Source organism: Narcine bancroftii, chromosome 13 (assembly GCF_036971445.1).
Source record: "Narcine bancroftii isolate sNarBan1 chromosome 13, sNarBan1.hap1, whole genome shotgun sequence".
NCBI classification, from domain to species: domain Eukaryota; kingdom Metazoa; phylum Chordata; class Chondrichthyes; order Torpediniformes; family Narcinidae; genus Narcine; species Narcine bancroftii.
This window is the reverse complement of record NC_091481.1, coordinates 19,119,988-19,133,378: the sequence shown is the minus strand read 5'-3', so window position 1 is coordinate 19,133,378 and position 13,391 is coordinate 19,119,988. Positions and strand designations below refer to the sequence as shown.

The 13,391-nt window shown below is 42.6% G+C and overlaps 1 long non-coding RNA gene across 2 annotated transcripts; it reads left to right on the top strand.

Moving 5' to 3' along the window:
- Positions 1-2,220: 2,220 nt before the first annotated feature.
- On the top strand, positions 2,221-11,314 carry LOC138747919 (uncharacterized). 2 transcript variants are annotated; one of them, XR_011347725.1, is made up of 3 exons: positions 2,221-2,332; positions 9,068-9,157; positions 9,809-11,314. It is a non-coding gene; the product is annotated as an uncharacterized lncRNA (long non-coding RNA). The 2 variants fall into 2 exon arrangements; XR_011347726.1 differs by having other exon boundaries at positions 9,056-9,157.
- Positions 11,315-13,391: the final 2,077 nt, after the last annotated feature.

Sequence of the window (13,391 nt, the reverse complement as noted above, 5' to 3'; positions counted from 1 at the left end):
AAATAGCGGTCACTGCAAAATCAGTTGACGCTTGCGAGTGGATTCGCAAATCCAAATGGAGAGGGGAGATGTGGTTGTCCGACAAGGGATAAAGGACAACTCAGGAGGGGAAGGGGAGATTGGGGATAAATAAGATAGAAATAGGAGAATAAGGAAAATGTTGGATGTTGTAGGAATGTTGTCTTGTAAAGAGTTGAAAATAAGAAAACAGAAATGGAAAAGGAGGAAAGGTAATGATGGAAAAACGGAAAGAGAAGATAAACAAAATATAAAAGGGCTACGCTGAACTATATGACTTTAAATATTAATGGAATACATAACCAAATTAAAAGGAAGAAACTACTAAATTTAAATGAATAAATGTATTCCATTAGAAAAAATAACATATAGGTTAAGAAATAATATTGAAATATTCGAACAAGTATGGGAGCCTTACATTAAATACAATAGCGAAAACCTACCGTGGACAAACATTACCTAAGTTGAGGGAAGGAGAAGGAAAGAAAAGAATGGACTCAGTAGAATTTCTGGTGTATTTTTGTTGAATGACAACATTGTCTGACTGGCTTAATGCAACCTAGATTGTACACCTAAAATGGATGAGAGGGGGGGGGGTGGGGGGTGGCTTGGGAGGAGGGAGGGGGGGGGGGAGAAAAAGTCACTGTATATGTGTGAAAAAGAAATAGTGTATATCATGGCTAATGTGATTTATGGTGTGGAAAAAAAAAGGATCCACATCACCCAGCACATGATCTGTTCCTATGGCTAACATCAGGAAAGAGGTATATAGGTAGGTGCCACAAGACTCACATCATCAGGTTCAGGAACACCTGCTACCCCTCCACCATCAGACTCCTCAATGACAAACTCAATCAGAGACACATTTAAGATCACCTACTTGTGTATTTTATTGATTTTCTTTTTGTTCTTTCTGTATTGTCAGTTTGTTTACATTCCTTATCTGTTTACAGTTCTATATTTGTTTACATGTTTTATGCTGTGTACAATTTATTTTTTGCACTACTAATTAGTGGTAATTCTCCCACGTCTACAAAAAAAAAGAATCTTGGGGTTGTATGTGATGCCACGAGATGTTTCTGAAAATAAATCTGAAAAATTTGAAATCTGCATCCACCTCTATTTCTGTCTTATGACAGCTCAATCCGTACATTCACCATCCTCTATATAAAGATTCACTCAGGTCCCCTTCTAACCATTCCCTTCTCACCTTCAACCAACGTCCCCTAGTTTTAGTGCCCAATGTGGGGCAAAGAAGACTTTGGCCATCCACCTTGTCGATGCCCCTCGTGACTTTATAAACCTCCATAAGATCACTCCTCAGCCCCTTCACTCCAGGGTAAATAGGCCCAGCCTATCCAGTGCCTCCTTATAACTCAGACTCTCCAGTGCCAGCAAAATCATCTTGAGCAATGCCTGATCTGGGGCCTGTTGAGAATGTGCATTGGTTTAAATCAGCATGTTGCTCACTTCCATGAACAGAGCACTGATGGGTTAGCCATACGCTGAACTGCTATGTAACTGGCAGTCGTACCTCGGAGGATATGCTGCAAAACCCATCAAAATCCCAACACACATATACCTGAATATAGGTTTAGAGGAACAAATGTGGTACTTCTTATTCATTTCCTCACATAAGGAGTTTGGTTCCTAGTATATCATGCTTTCCATTTAAATTTAAATTTAGACAAATAGCATGGTAACAGGCCCTTCGGCCCATAAGCTCATGCCACCCAATTACACCCAATTGACCTACAACACCGGCACATTTTGAACCGTATGAGGAAACCAGAACATCCAGAGGAAACCCACACAGATGTGGGGACAATGTACAAACTCATTACAGACAGCACCAGATTTGACCCCCAGTTGCTGGCGCTGTAATAGCATTGTGCTAACCGCTACGCTAACTTTCGTCAAGGACAAACAGTATGTGAAATTGATTTTGAAGCTTAGTACGGTAAATTATGTTCTGTCCTTCTATAGTCACCTTTAAAGTGTACGCAACCCCTTAATCAGACCTGTTAGCTGGAAATTGAAACTGCTTCACCACACAAGAATGCAGCTAGCCAGGCAGTGACTGAAATTCTCCGAATGACCTGAAGTTGAAGCAGTCAGTGAACTCTTTCTGGGCCAGTTTGACCTAACAGTCTGGTTTAAAAATCATTTTCACACTCCAAACATTTGCGCGCCCTGTTTTCAGTCTACCTTCAAGCCATGTCTGACATTTGATTATTCAGTCCTCATGATTAGTTGCTGTAGAGCTGTTAATGCCACACATTCCAATTCACAGCTTCTTAATTTGCTGCCTCGGGTAAGTCAAATTATCCAATGAGTTATTTGTTTAAATTAATCAAATGTAGCCATCAGAAGCTCACTGGTAAAACAAGATGTACCGGCACCATATCCATGTGGCATAGACTTCCCTTGACGTTGTTAGCAGGTGTCAGAAATTGCAAATTCTAGGGGCACGCTAGTGAGGGTAATTCTGAAACGTGGGAGCTTAACACCAAGCTGTGGAACCACTTTTTAAAGTGCCAGCCGCCTTTACATCGGATTCAGTAATGAAAGAAAAGTAATATTGTGCTGCAACAAGAAAGTCTGCAGACGCTGTGATTGTAATTTAATACTCAAGCAATATTATGCTTGTTTGCTCTGTACTGTAGAGGACAGTCATTTGGATGACTGGATCGGTGCCAGCTCCTATGAGAAAGGTCTATTGGCCCCCTTTGATTTCCTTGTAGCCCTGCAATTTATTCTCTGTCCTATGTCCAGCAACACTCTGCAACTTATTTTATTTACTCTGCGGGGCACTTAACGTACTGGCACATCATTGGGATGTGAGAGAAATGCAAAGGAAACACTTGGGGTGACAGGGATAAAGTGGAAAGCCTGTGGTCAGGATGGAACCCAGGACCCTGGAGCTTTGAGGCTGAACCACTATCTGCTGCGCTGCTGTCATCCTCCTTGCTGGTAATGGACGAATAATTGCAACCTGCAGGACCCCCCTCCCCACCCCCCCCCCCCACCCCCACTGCTTCAAACATGCAATTTTGTCTTTAATTAATACTGACACCTCTATTCAAAATGCTTTCCCCAGTTGTGAAAAGCAAACACATTGTCTGTCTGGAAGCCGTTGCAGTCTGCCATGTAAATAAAGTCTTGGACTGCATTGTGCAAAATAAAATTAATCATGTTGTCTGCCTCCCAGACCACAAACCAGGGATGATGTGGCATGTATTTATATCTGCAGAAAATTAGAGAGTGTAAAAAACACATATCCTTTTCATTATTACAGCACATTTACCTAATAATTTCTAGTTAAGTAGATGTGCTTTTTATAAATCCAAAATATTCCCACATTTCTCATACAAATCTTCAGTGTTCCAACAATTCCCACATAGTAGTTGTAGTCTGAAGACCATTATCTTCTTTTAACTTGGGCTTTGTTATAAAATTTGGCAGTTAAGTGAGTACTGCACAAATTAGTGTGACTCAGAGGGAAAGATTTTTATCATGTTGTTAATCTTCTAAAAATATGAAACTCCCTTTCGCACTTAAGGACAATCATTCTTCATCAACGTGTCCATGTGATACATTTGAAACAGGATGCCCTGTCAATCAGGGTGCGTTTGTCTGGGTTTCAATCGATATTTGTTTCATTTGCAGGTTCTTCCCTCTCACCTCAATACACTTTAAAGTCACAAGGGGTCAGTTTCCAGACTGGAAATGCAATGATACCAGCCATTACCAATCAGCAAGCACCTATTTACATACAGTTTATGCTTCCCACCTTCCCAGCTGCTGGCTCTGTGGTGGTACAACCACAACACTGGCCGCACTCCTACCAGCCTACTGCAGAGGGGGCAACCACTGTACCTGCAGGTAGGTAACCTGGGGGGCTGGCCCCGCCTGGCCGGCTGTCAACCGCCAGCCTGTATATAGGCTTGAGCCGGCCCCTGCGGGTTCAGTCAGGCACGTGGAGCCAGCAAAGATATTAAGACTTGTGTGTACAGAGTTTGAGTTGATTAAAGCCTGTAGTACAGTCTTATTGTGTTTTGTGTTGGCTTGCTGCATCACAGAGCCCTGCAACCCCACAATCTATTCTCCTTCACATGTCAACCAACATTTCTTTAGTTCTTCTGTCACTTGGACCTCAGGTGGAGTTTCCACGTTATCCCTGTGATGCTGGATTTCGCTTATATTCTGAATAGGTTATTTGATGTACTACAAGCTCCCATTTCATTTAGTGTGACTGTCACTGTAAGGGTTAAGACGGGCTGCAACCATTCTCAGTTGTGGTGAGACCGTCAAGTACAAATTATAAACAAAGTTGGTGCTCTGGAGGAAGATGATGGTTATTTATCCAGGAAAACAGGCGGTGAGAGATTCATGTCATGGGATACTTACAGAGAGTGATGTGAGTGGAACAGTTAAAGAAATAGGATTTCATTATTGACCAGCCATCTGATGAACATGGAGGTAGGGGTGATTCTGTGTGAAATGGACAATTCGGCTGATTCTCCATGCCAGGGGAATTATTGAACCACCGTGACCAAAGAAAAGGTCATTTTGATTGAACTGTATCTGGGTAAAGGAAGCAGGAGAATTGCAGCATCAAGGTGTTGGGTTTTGGAAGCATCGAGGAAATCACTAGTTTTGTTTCCCCTATGCAAGGAAAAGGAAGACAGGAGCTGTTCATCTGAAAGGAGATTTCTCAGCAAGAAACTACAGAAGGATTTGTGTGAGTTTTCAGCAGGCCTTGTCACTCATTCTCTCTCACCTCCTTCCGGCCATCAGTTTTAAAAGACCATATTTCAACTATGGACTTCTAAACCTGACATTTGGAATGACTTTCCAGAATTATGCCTAAGCTATAATGGTTTGGTACTACACACACACACACACACACACACACGCACACACACACACACACACACACACACTCGCACACACACACTCACACATACATACACACAAACACTCACGCTCACACACAAACTCACACTCACACACACACTCTCACACACACTCTCACACACACACACACATTCTCACACACACTCACACACACACATACACACACGCTCGCGCGCACACTGTCACACACATACACACACACTCACACACACACAATCACACACTCTCACACATGCACACACACTCACACATTCATACACACTCACACCCACATACTCTTTGGCTTGGCTTCGCGGACGAAGATTTATGGAGGGGTAATGTCCACGTCAGCTGCAGGCTCGTTTGTGGCTGACAAGTCCGATGCGGGACAGGCAGACACGGTTGCAGCGGCTGCAGGGGAAAATTGGTTGGTTGGGGTTGGGTGTTGGGTTTTTCCTCCTTTGCCTTTTGTCAGTGAGGTGGGCTCTGCGGTCTTCTTCAAAGGAGGTTGCTGCCCGCCGAACTGTGAGGCGCCAAGATGCACGGCTTGAGGCGATATCAGCCCACTGGCGGTGGTCAATGTGACAGGCACCAAGAGATTTCTTTAGGCAGTCCTTGAACCTCTTCTTTGGTGCACCTCTGTCACAGTGGCCAGTGGAGAGCTCGCCATATAACATGATCTTGGGAAGGCGAGGGTCCTCCATTCTGGAGACGTGACCTACCCAGTGCAGTTTGATCTTCAGCAGCATGGATTCGATGCTGTCGGTCTCTGCCATCTCGAGTACTTCGACATTAGGGATGAAAGCGCTCCAATGGATGTTGAGGATGGAGCGGAGACAACGCTGGTGGAAGCGTTCTAGGAGCCGTAGGTGATGCCGGTAGAGGACCCATGATTCGGAGCCGAACAGGAGTGTGGGTATGACAATGGCTCTGTATACGCTAATCTTTGTGAGGTCTTTCAGTTGGTTGTTTTTCCAGACTCTTTTGTGTAGTCTTCCAAAGGCGCTATTTGCCTTGGCGGGTCTGTTGTCTATCTCGTTGTCGATCCTTGCATCCGATGAAATGGTGCAGCCGAGATAGGTAAACTGGTTGACCGTTTTGAGTTTTGTGTGCCCGATGGAGATGTGGGGAGGCTGGTAGTCATGGTGGGGAGCTGGTTGATGGAGGACCTCAGTTTTCTTCAGGCTGACTTCCAGACCAAACATTTTGGCAGTTTCTGCGAAACAAGGCGTCAAGCGCTGAAGAGCTGGCTCTGAATGGGCAGCTAAAGCGGCATCGTCTGCAAAGAGTAGTTCACGGACAACTTGTTCTTGTGTCTTGGTGTAAGCTTGCAGGCGCCTCAGATTGAAGAGACTGCCATCCGTGCGTCACCGGATGTAAACAGCGTCTTCATTGTTGAGGTCTTTCATGGCTTGTTTCAGTATCACGCTGAAGAAGATTGAAAAGAGGGTTGGTGCAAGAACGCAGCCTTGCTTCACGCCATTATTAATGGAGAAGAGTTCAGAGAGCTCATTGCTGTATCTGACCCGACCTTGTTGGTTTTCGTGCAGTTGGATAACCATGTTGAGGATCTCTGGGGGGCATCTGAGGCGCTCTAGTATTTGCCAAAGCCCTTTCCTACCCACATACACACACACACACTAACATGCACACACACTCACACACACACATTTACTCACACATTCACACTCACACTCACACACTAGCACACACACTCACACACACACTCTCACACACACACTCACACACTCACTCACACACATTCACACACGCGTGCACACACTCACACACACACACACACACACACACACACAAACACTCACACACACACACACTCACTCACACACACACATTCACACATATATACACACAAACACTCACACACACACTCACACACACACGCACACACACACACACACACACACACACACACACACACACACTCTCTCTCTCTCTCTCTCTCACTCTCTCTCTCACACACACATTCGGGCATAGTTGGGGTTTAGCTAAGTTATATTATTAGTAGTTATTAATAAATACATTCTTTTAAATGAAAAACAATAACATCCTCTTGGCGAATTTTTATTGCTGCTGGTCTGCGATATAACAGGTGAAGGTTTATATGAAAATATGAGAATATTTTTGTTTTAAAAAAAGCATATCTGTGTAAATGTGCTGTAATAATGAAATGGAAGTTTTTTATACCCTCTAATTTTCTGCAGATATAAACACATCTGGGGGATGGTTTATTTTTATCAAATAGCTTATTGGCATATCATTAGGAAATACACAGCATCACAGGAATAACGTGAAATCTCCAGATGACACCTGAGGTCAGGACTGAATTTAAGTCACTATATCTGTGAGAACGCAGCTCTATCAGCTATGCCACTTCTCTTCACCCTCAGTAATTCTGATTAAAGAATCAGGAGGGGGGCTCCATGATACAGCCCTACAAACTTCCTCAAACACTACTGTGCTTGGCAGAGGTGAGTAATATTTAAGGGTTCAAAGGAGAATGGTTTTCTGTCAACTACAAGTAAATGGTACCTGTCAATGAACAATTTTGTTTAAGAGATACACTTAATAGCTTTATAATACATCAGTCTCACACATGGGACACAATATCCTTGGAACCAGAGAATGGCAATAGAACTACAGGTGAAGGACATAAACACGTGGTGAGCTATTGGCGCCTTGTGGGTGAGGAACTACACAGGCTGCGGGCTACTGGAGACTGGCATACGAGTGCCAGGTATATTCTGAATGCCTCACTTAGGACCACAATTGGGTTGATTGTAACTTGGGTTGGTCGTAACTTGGGGACCTTGGGCTGGCACCGGAAGGGGGGACTTAGGGCTGCCGCGGGGAGTGGGGACTTCGGGTTGCTGCTGGGAGCAGGGACTACTGTGTACAGTGCTTTAAATACAAAATAAGTACTTGTACAGTCGTTTTAATAAAGATTTTTTATTTAATCGGGCGTACGTACGGGTGGACATAACTCACATAGGTCGGAAGTCGAAGACCATCTGCATACATCAGAACAGATCAGATGCTATTTATTATCATGTAATAAAACTGAAATTTAACATCATTGCCTTTAGTCTGCCATTGATGCAACATCAAATACTCAAAAGGCTGTTGTTGAGAAGCCAATAGGCATTTATTCACTTAAGAACAAAGGCACATCCCTACTGTTCGACTGTCCTGCACTGAGGAGTGGGCTGTGGAACACTCACCTTTATACAGGAGTCTGTGGGGAGGGGCCACAGGTACAATCAGCCAGTAGGTGTGCCTGACCAGACAATTCTATGCCACACAGCCATAAAGCATACAAAGATTTGCCACTAGCATTGCCTGGCAACCATTGCAATCAGAGAAATAAAAGCAAAAGAGAGTCACCCCCAGAGATACTGAGTATCCGTGGATTCACCTCCAGTGCTCCCATAGCCTATACAGCCACACAAGACTCCAGTTCAGTTCAAATAATTGACAACCTGAGCCCAGATCTGAACTTATGACACAATGAGGAGGCCTTCAGTATGCAGGGCCCTTGGGGAGCCCTCGTTGCCATCAGAATCCTCTCAAATCCTGGTTCCAATACCTGGCACTCATATGCCAGTCTCCAGTAGCCCGCAGCCTGTGTGGTTCCTCACCCACAAGTCGCCAATAGCTCACCACGTGTTTGTGTCCTTCAGCTGCAGAGCCCCTTGGTGGTCTGCCACACTGGTCATTATGCTGGCAGAGACAAATCCATTAAGAAAAAAGAAATATTGGAGAAAATGTGGAAGAATAATACCGTTGTCATGGTACATCGCTTGAGCTGGAGGCCACAGAATGGTTAAGTGGTAAATGGTTATGATTATTAATTAAATGGTCTTCTCCACATAGACAATCAAAATAAAATGTATTCATACAGTTGAGTGAGAAAAAGAACCCATTTTATGAATATGGAACCAAAAAGGAATTCTTCAATACAAGGCTGTGACTTATTTAATTGAAAAAAATCTAATTTGTGTTAATTGCCCAAAACCTTTAATTGGCTTAAATCTGCATTAAGAAGATTTATTTAGAAGATAAGAAAGAAAATTTGTGCCCATGCTTAATTTTCCATGAAATATTAATGTGATCATTCAAGCTTGATATTTAGATGCAGATCTGGAGCTCGGGTTGCCGGTGGACTGGACTCTGTGTGGCTGCGAGGCTGCGAGAGCGCTGGAGGCGAATCCACGGACACTCGGTGACTCTGGGGGGGTCGATTCTTTTTTGCTTCTCTCTCTCTAATTGTAAGAAGGGTCTCAGGCAATTTCCGCCAATGGTGAATCTGTCTGCCTTACAGCAGGTAAAGGCAATTTCATGTAATATGACACTATTTTTATTGCATGACAATCAATGGAATCTTGAACCTAGACATTGGTCAACAGGTTACATGAAGCTAAAACATCTTTTACCGCTCACCTCATACAAAGAGTTAAAGCAGAAAATATCATGTAACAACAACATGCCCTTTATTGAAAATAGAATTTAATCAGGACAAACATTGTATGGTTGGCCTCTGCATTACGCACTTCAGTTATTCTCCATTAAATTAATAGTTTATTCATAAATATAAATTGTCATGATATCATTTAAGGTTCTTTTTAAAGATGCAAAACATTCCAGGATGGTTTCCAAGAGTATCAAACTAAATTTAACACTGGACCATATTTTCAAAAAATTAGAGCAATTGACCAAAAGTTTAGTTAGAAGATACAAACCTTCTAAAACTCATGAGTAAGTAGAGGCGCTGATGTGCTTTCTTCACAATGCCATTGGTATGTTGGGTGCGGGAAAGATCCTCTGAGATAGTGACTCCTAAGAACCTAAATTTGTTCACCTTCTCCACCAGCAGCACTTGGATCAACAGGCATGAAGTGTTTTGAATGGCTGGTGTTGAAGCATATCAGCTCCTGTCTAAGCAGTGACATGGATCCATTCCAGTTCGCCCATCAGCAGATACCTTCTCACTGGTCTAATCAAAGCCCTGGAACACCTGGACAGCAAAGATTCATACATCAGGATGCTACAGTTTGGCATTTAACACCATCATTCCCTCAAAACTTATCAGCAAACTCCAAGACCTGGGAGTTAATACCCCACTGCATAATTGGATAATGGATTTCCTCACCTCTCGACCACGTTCAGTAAAGATTGATAAGAACGCCTCCTTCATAATCTTCATCAGTACCAGAGTACCACAAGGCTGTGGTACGACAATAACACCATCTATAAATTTGCTAACAATACAGTAGTGTGTGTTTTTAAAGGAAGAAGATCAGCCAGAATACAGGATGGAGACTGAAAGCTTTGCTGAATGGTGCACCAACAACAACCTTATACTCACGTCACCAAAACTAAGGAGCTGATTGTTGACTTCAGGAAGGGAAAACCAGAGGTATACAATCCAGTGGTCACAGCAATAAACTTGACCCTCTGAATAATCTTAGCAAGCCAGCAAGCTACACCAGACCTATGAGTAGTGTAGGAATGCTGAACTTGCCAGAGGTGCTCCTGGATTGTTTGGAGAGCAGGCTCAGTGTCTTTCCCAGCTAATCGGGGGTTCACTGGAGATAGGGTTGAGGGAACAGGAGACTGACCTTAAAGACTAGCTAAGCTTAGAGAGGGGGGAGAAATGAAACTCATGAAAGATGATTTTAGATGTCAATTCTTTAACCAAACAATGGTTACTACTAAAACTAACATTCACCAGGAAGAAATAATAAATTCAATCTTTCCTCATGGTTGGCAGTTTATAAAAGTAGATATTATCTCAGGATATATGGATCCAATTAGCCCTTGGAAACCATGTGCAAGTATCTACTGAGGCACTGTTGGAAATGTGGGAGCTTGCAGAGCTCATCTACGCTGCCACAGCCTCCAGTGTGTTCTGTGACAGTAGTGGTGGATTGGCATTGACACTCTCCTGCAGCAGAGAGTGCACATTGCTGGACTTAGCTTTGAATTATTAGTGGCCATCCACAGGTCTAGAAGCAGAGAAGCAATGTTCTGATTTCAAAAACTTGCTAGGCAATCAGAAGTTTTGAGAGGAAATGATGACAGTTCGGTTAAGGTTAAGGAGAAAAAATATCACCCACCCAAAAGCTTTCCGCAGAAGAGAAATCTAATTCTTGCTTTCCACTTAATGAGAGGGTTTGGGGTCTAAAGTGGGCCAATAGAGCTGGAACTGGAAGGCACATTGATAGGCATGGACAAGTTGGTCTTGAGAGGCTATTTCCATGATGACTCTCTGACTCTTTCCACTGTATTTTGGCAAGTGACCTGCATATGCATATGTTACCATTTTCATGTGGCCTGCACGCGCACATTAGGGTTAGGGTTAGGGTTAGGGTTAGGGTTAGGGTTAGGGTTTTCATGTGGCCTGCATGTCCATACGTTACTATGTTCATGTGGCCTGGGTGCGCAAACATTACCATTTTCATGCTGAGACCTCCTGAGAAATTAGATCACGTTGATCTAAAATTTCTCTTGTGTTCCATCCCGATTCCGAGCTGATCCTTCGTGCGTTATACCAGTGAAATCCATATACAATCCATATCATAAGCTCTAAAGGTTTCTTTTTGCTAGTCGATGTCACGGCATCTAACTAGTTTGCTAAACCTGACAGCGGCGGGAGGAGAGGGAAGGAAACATTTAAAATACTCACTTTCTGACAAGTAATTTATTTCTGATGAGCATTGGTGTCAATATCCAGAAAATAAAGTTTTTTAAAAATTCAAATTATTTTATCACTTTGGTTAGATTTTTCTTAAAAATCAAACGATTATTTTATGCATTAATTTTTATATGTGTTAAGTGGGTGAAGTTAAAATTAATTTCTGTATTTAAAATATGAGAAATGTGCTGTGTAAAAGTTAAAATATTAACATCAAAATTATTTTCTATTTCTGAAAATGTGCATTCGAAAGACTAGTGTTATGAAGTAGCAATTTTATCTTTTGGTTCATTATTAAAACATTATAATGTCTCACATTATATTTGTAACTCTGACTTGATGGTGTGACAATAATTTAATTACATGGAGATTACCAGAAGCGGAATAGAGAATGTAACTTTTAAGAGATGGTATTGAATGCAATGGACACATGGAGCTTGTTTTGTTTATGGCCCAGTGGAAGTGAAATGGAAAATTTCAATCTCTCATTATTTTTGGATGCTATACAGAAATATTACTGCAGCTCCCAGAGTGAGCAGAAGACTGCTGCCAGTCATTTGAACAATGAGGTACTATTAAACACCACAAATTGTATATGTCTGCAAGAACTGTATATAAAAAAAAATCAGCAACATTTGAGCATGGTCAAGGAAATGTTTTCATGATTTGGCATCCATCATGGTTTGAGGCTGGAGTCTAAAATGTAGGAACAAAGCTAACACTCCACAAATGAGGTATTTCATATTTGTAAAGTCTGGCATAAAGTCCCGTAGTGTATTAGAATGTAACCCTTTCATCTCTGAATCAAATTATATGGAGCATTCGACTGCACTCATTGGAGTACACAAGGTTCAAGTTATATACGAACAGAAGACTGGTCATACCATAGTAGTATTACAGGTGTAAAACAGATGCTGAAGGGTGCAAATGGTGGGTGGGATTTTTACTGGAAATATAGGGTCCAGCAGACTGACAGTCTCTCCTGTATACCCGTCCAAATAATCATTGGAAAGGATATTTAGCTAAAAGTCCTCGCATTTTGGTAGTTTATTGTGAATGGGGTCGGTGTTCGGGCTGCTTCCTTTAACATTGTATATAAATGATTTGGATTTTGGAATAGATGGCTTTGTGGATATATTTGCAGGTGATACCAAAATAGATGGTGCTGAGGACACGGGAAGGCTGCAGAGAGACTCGGATAGATTAGGAGAATCTGCAAAGAGGTAGCAGGTGAAATAAAATGTTGGAAAGTGTACAGTCATGCCATTTGGTAGATGAAATAGACAGGCGGGGAAAATGGGGGGTGGGGGGGGATTCAAATCTCCAAGGTGCAAAGGGACTTGGGAGTCCTAGTGCAGGACACCCTAAAGGTTAACCTCCAGGTTGAGTCAGTGGTGGTAATTCATTTCTAGAAGAATAGCATATAAGGGATATAAAGTTGAGGCTCTATAAAACACGAGCGAGACCTCACTTGGAGTACTGTATACAGCCTTATTTGCTGGCATTGGAGAGGGTTCAGAGAAGATTTCCCAGAATTATGCCAGGAATGAAAGGGTTAGCATTTGAAGAATGGTTGTTGGTTCTTGGACTGTACTCATTGGAGTACATAAGGTTGAGGCGGGGGGGGGGGGGGGGGCTCATCAGGTCATTTTGAATACTGAAAGGCCTGCATGGAGTAGATGTGGCAAGGATGTCTCACCTGGTAGGGTATTCTAGGTCAAGAGGGCATAACTTCAGGATAAAATTTAAAACAGACACAGAT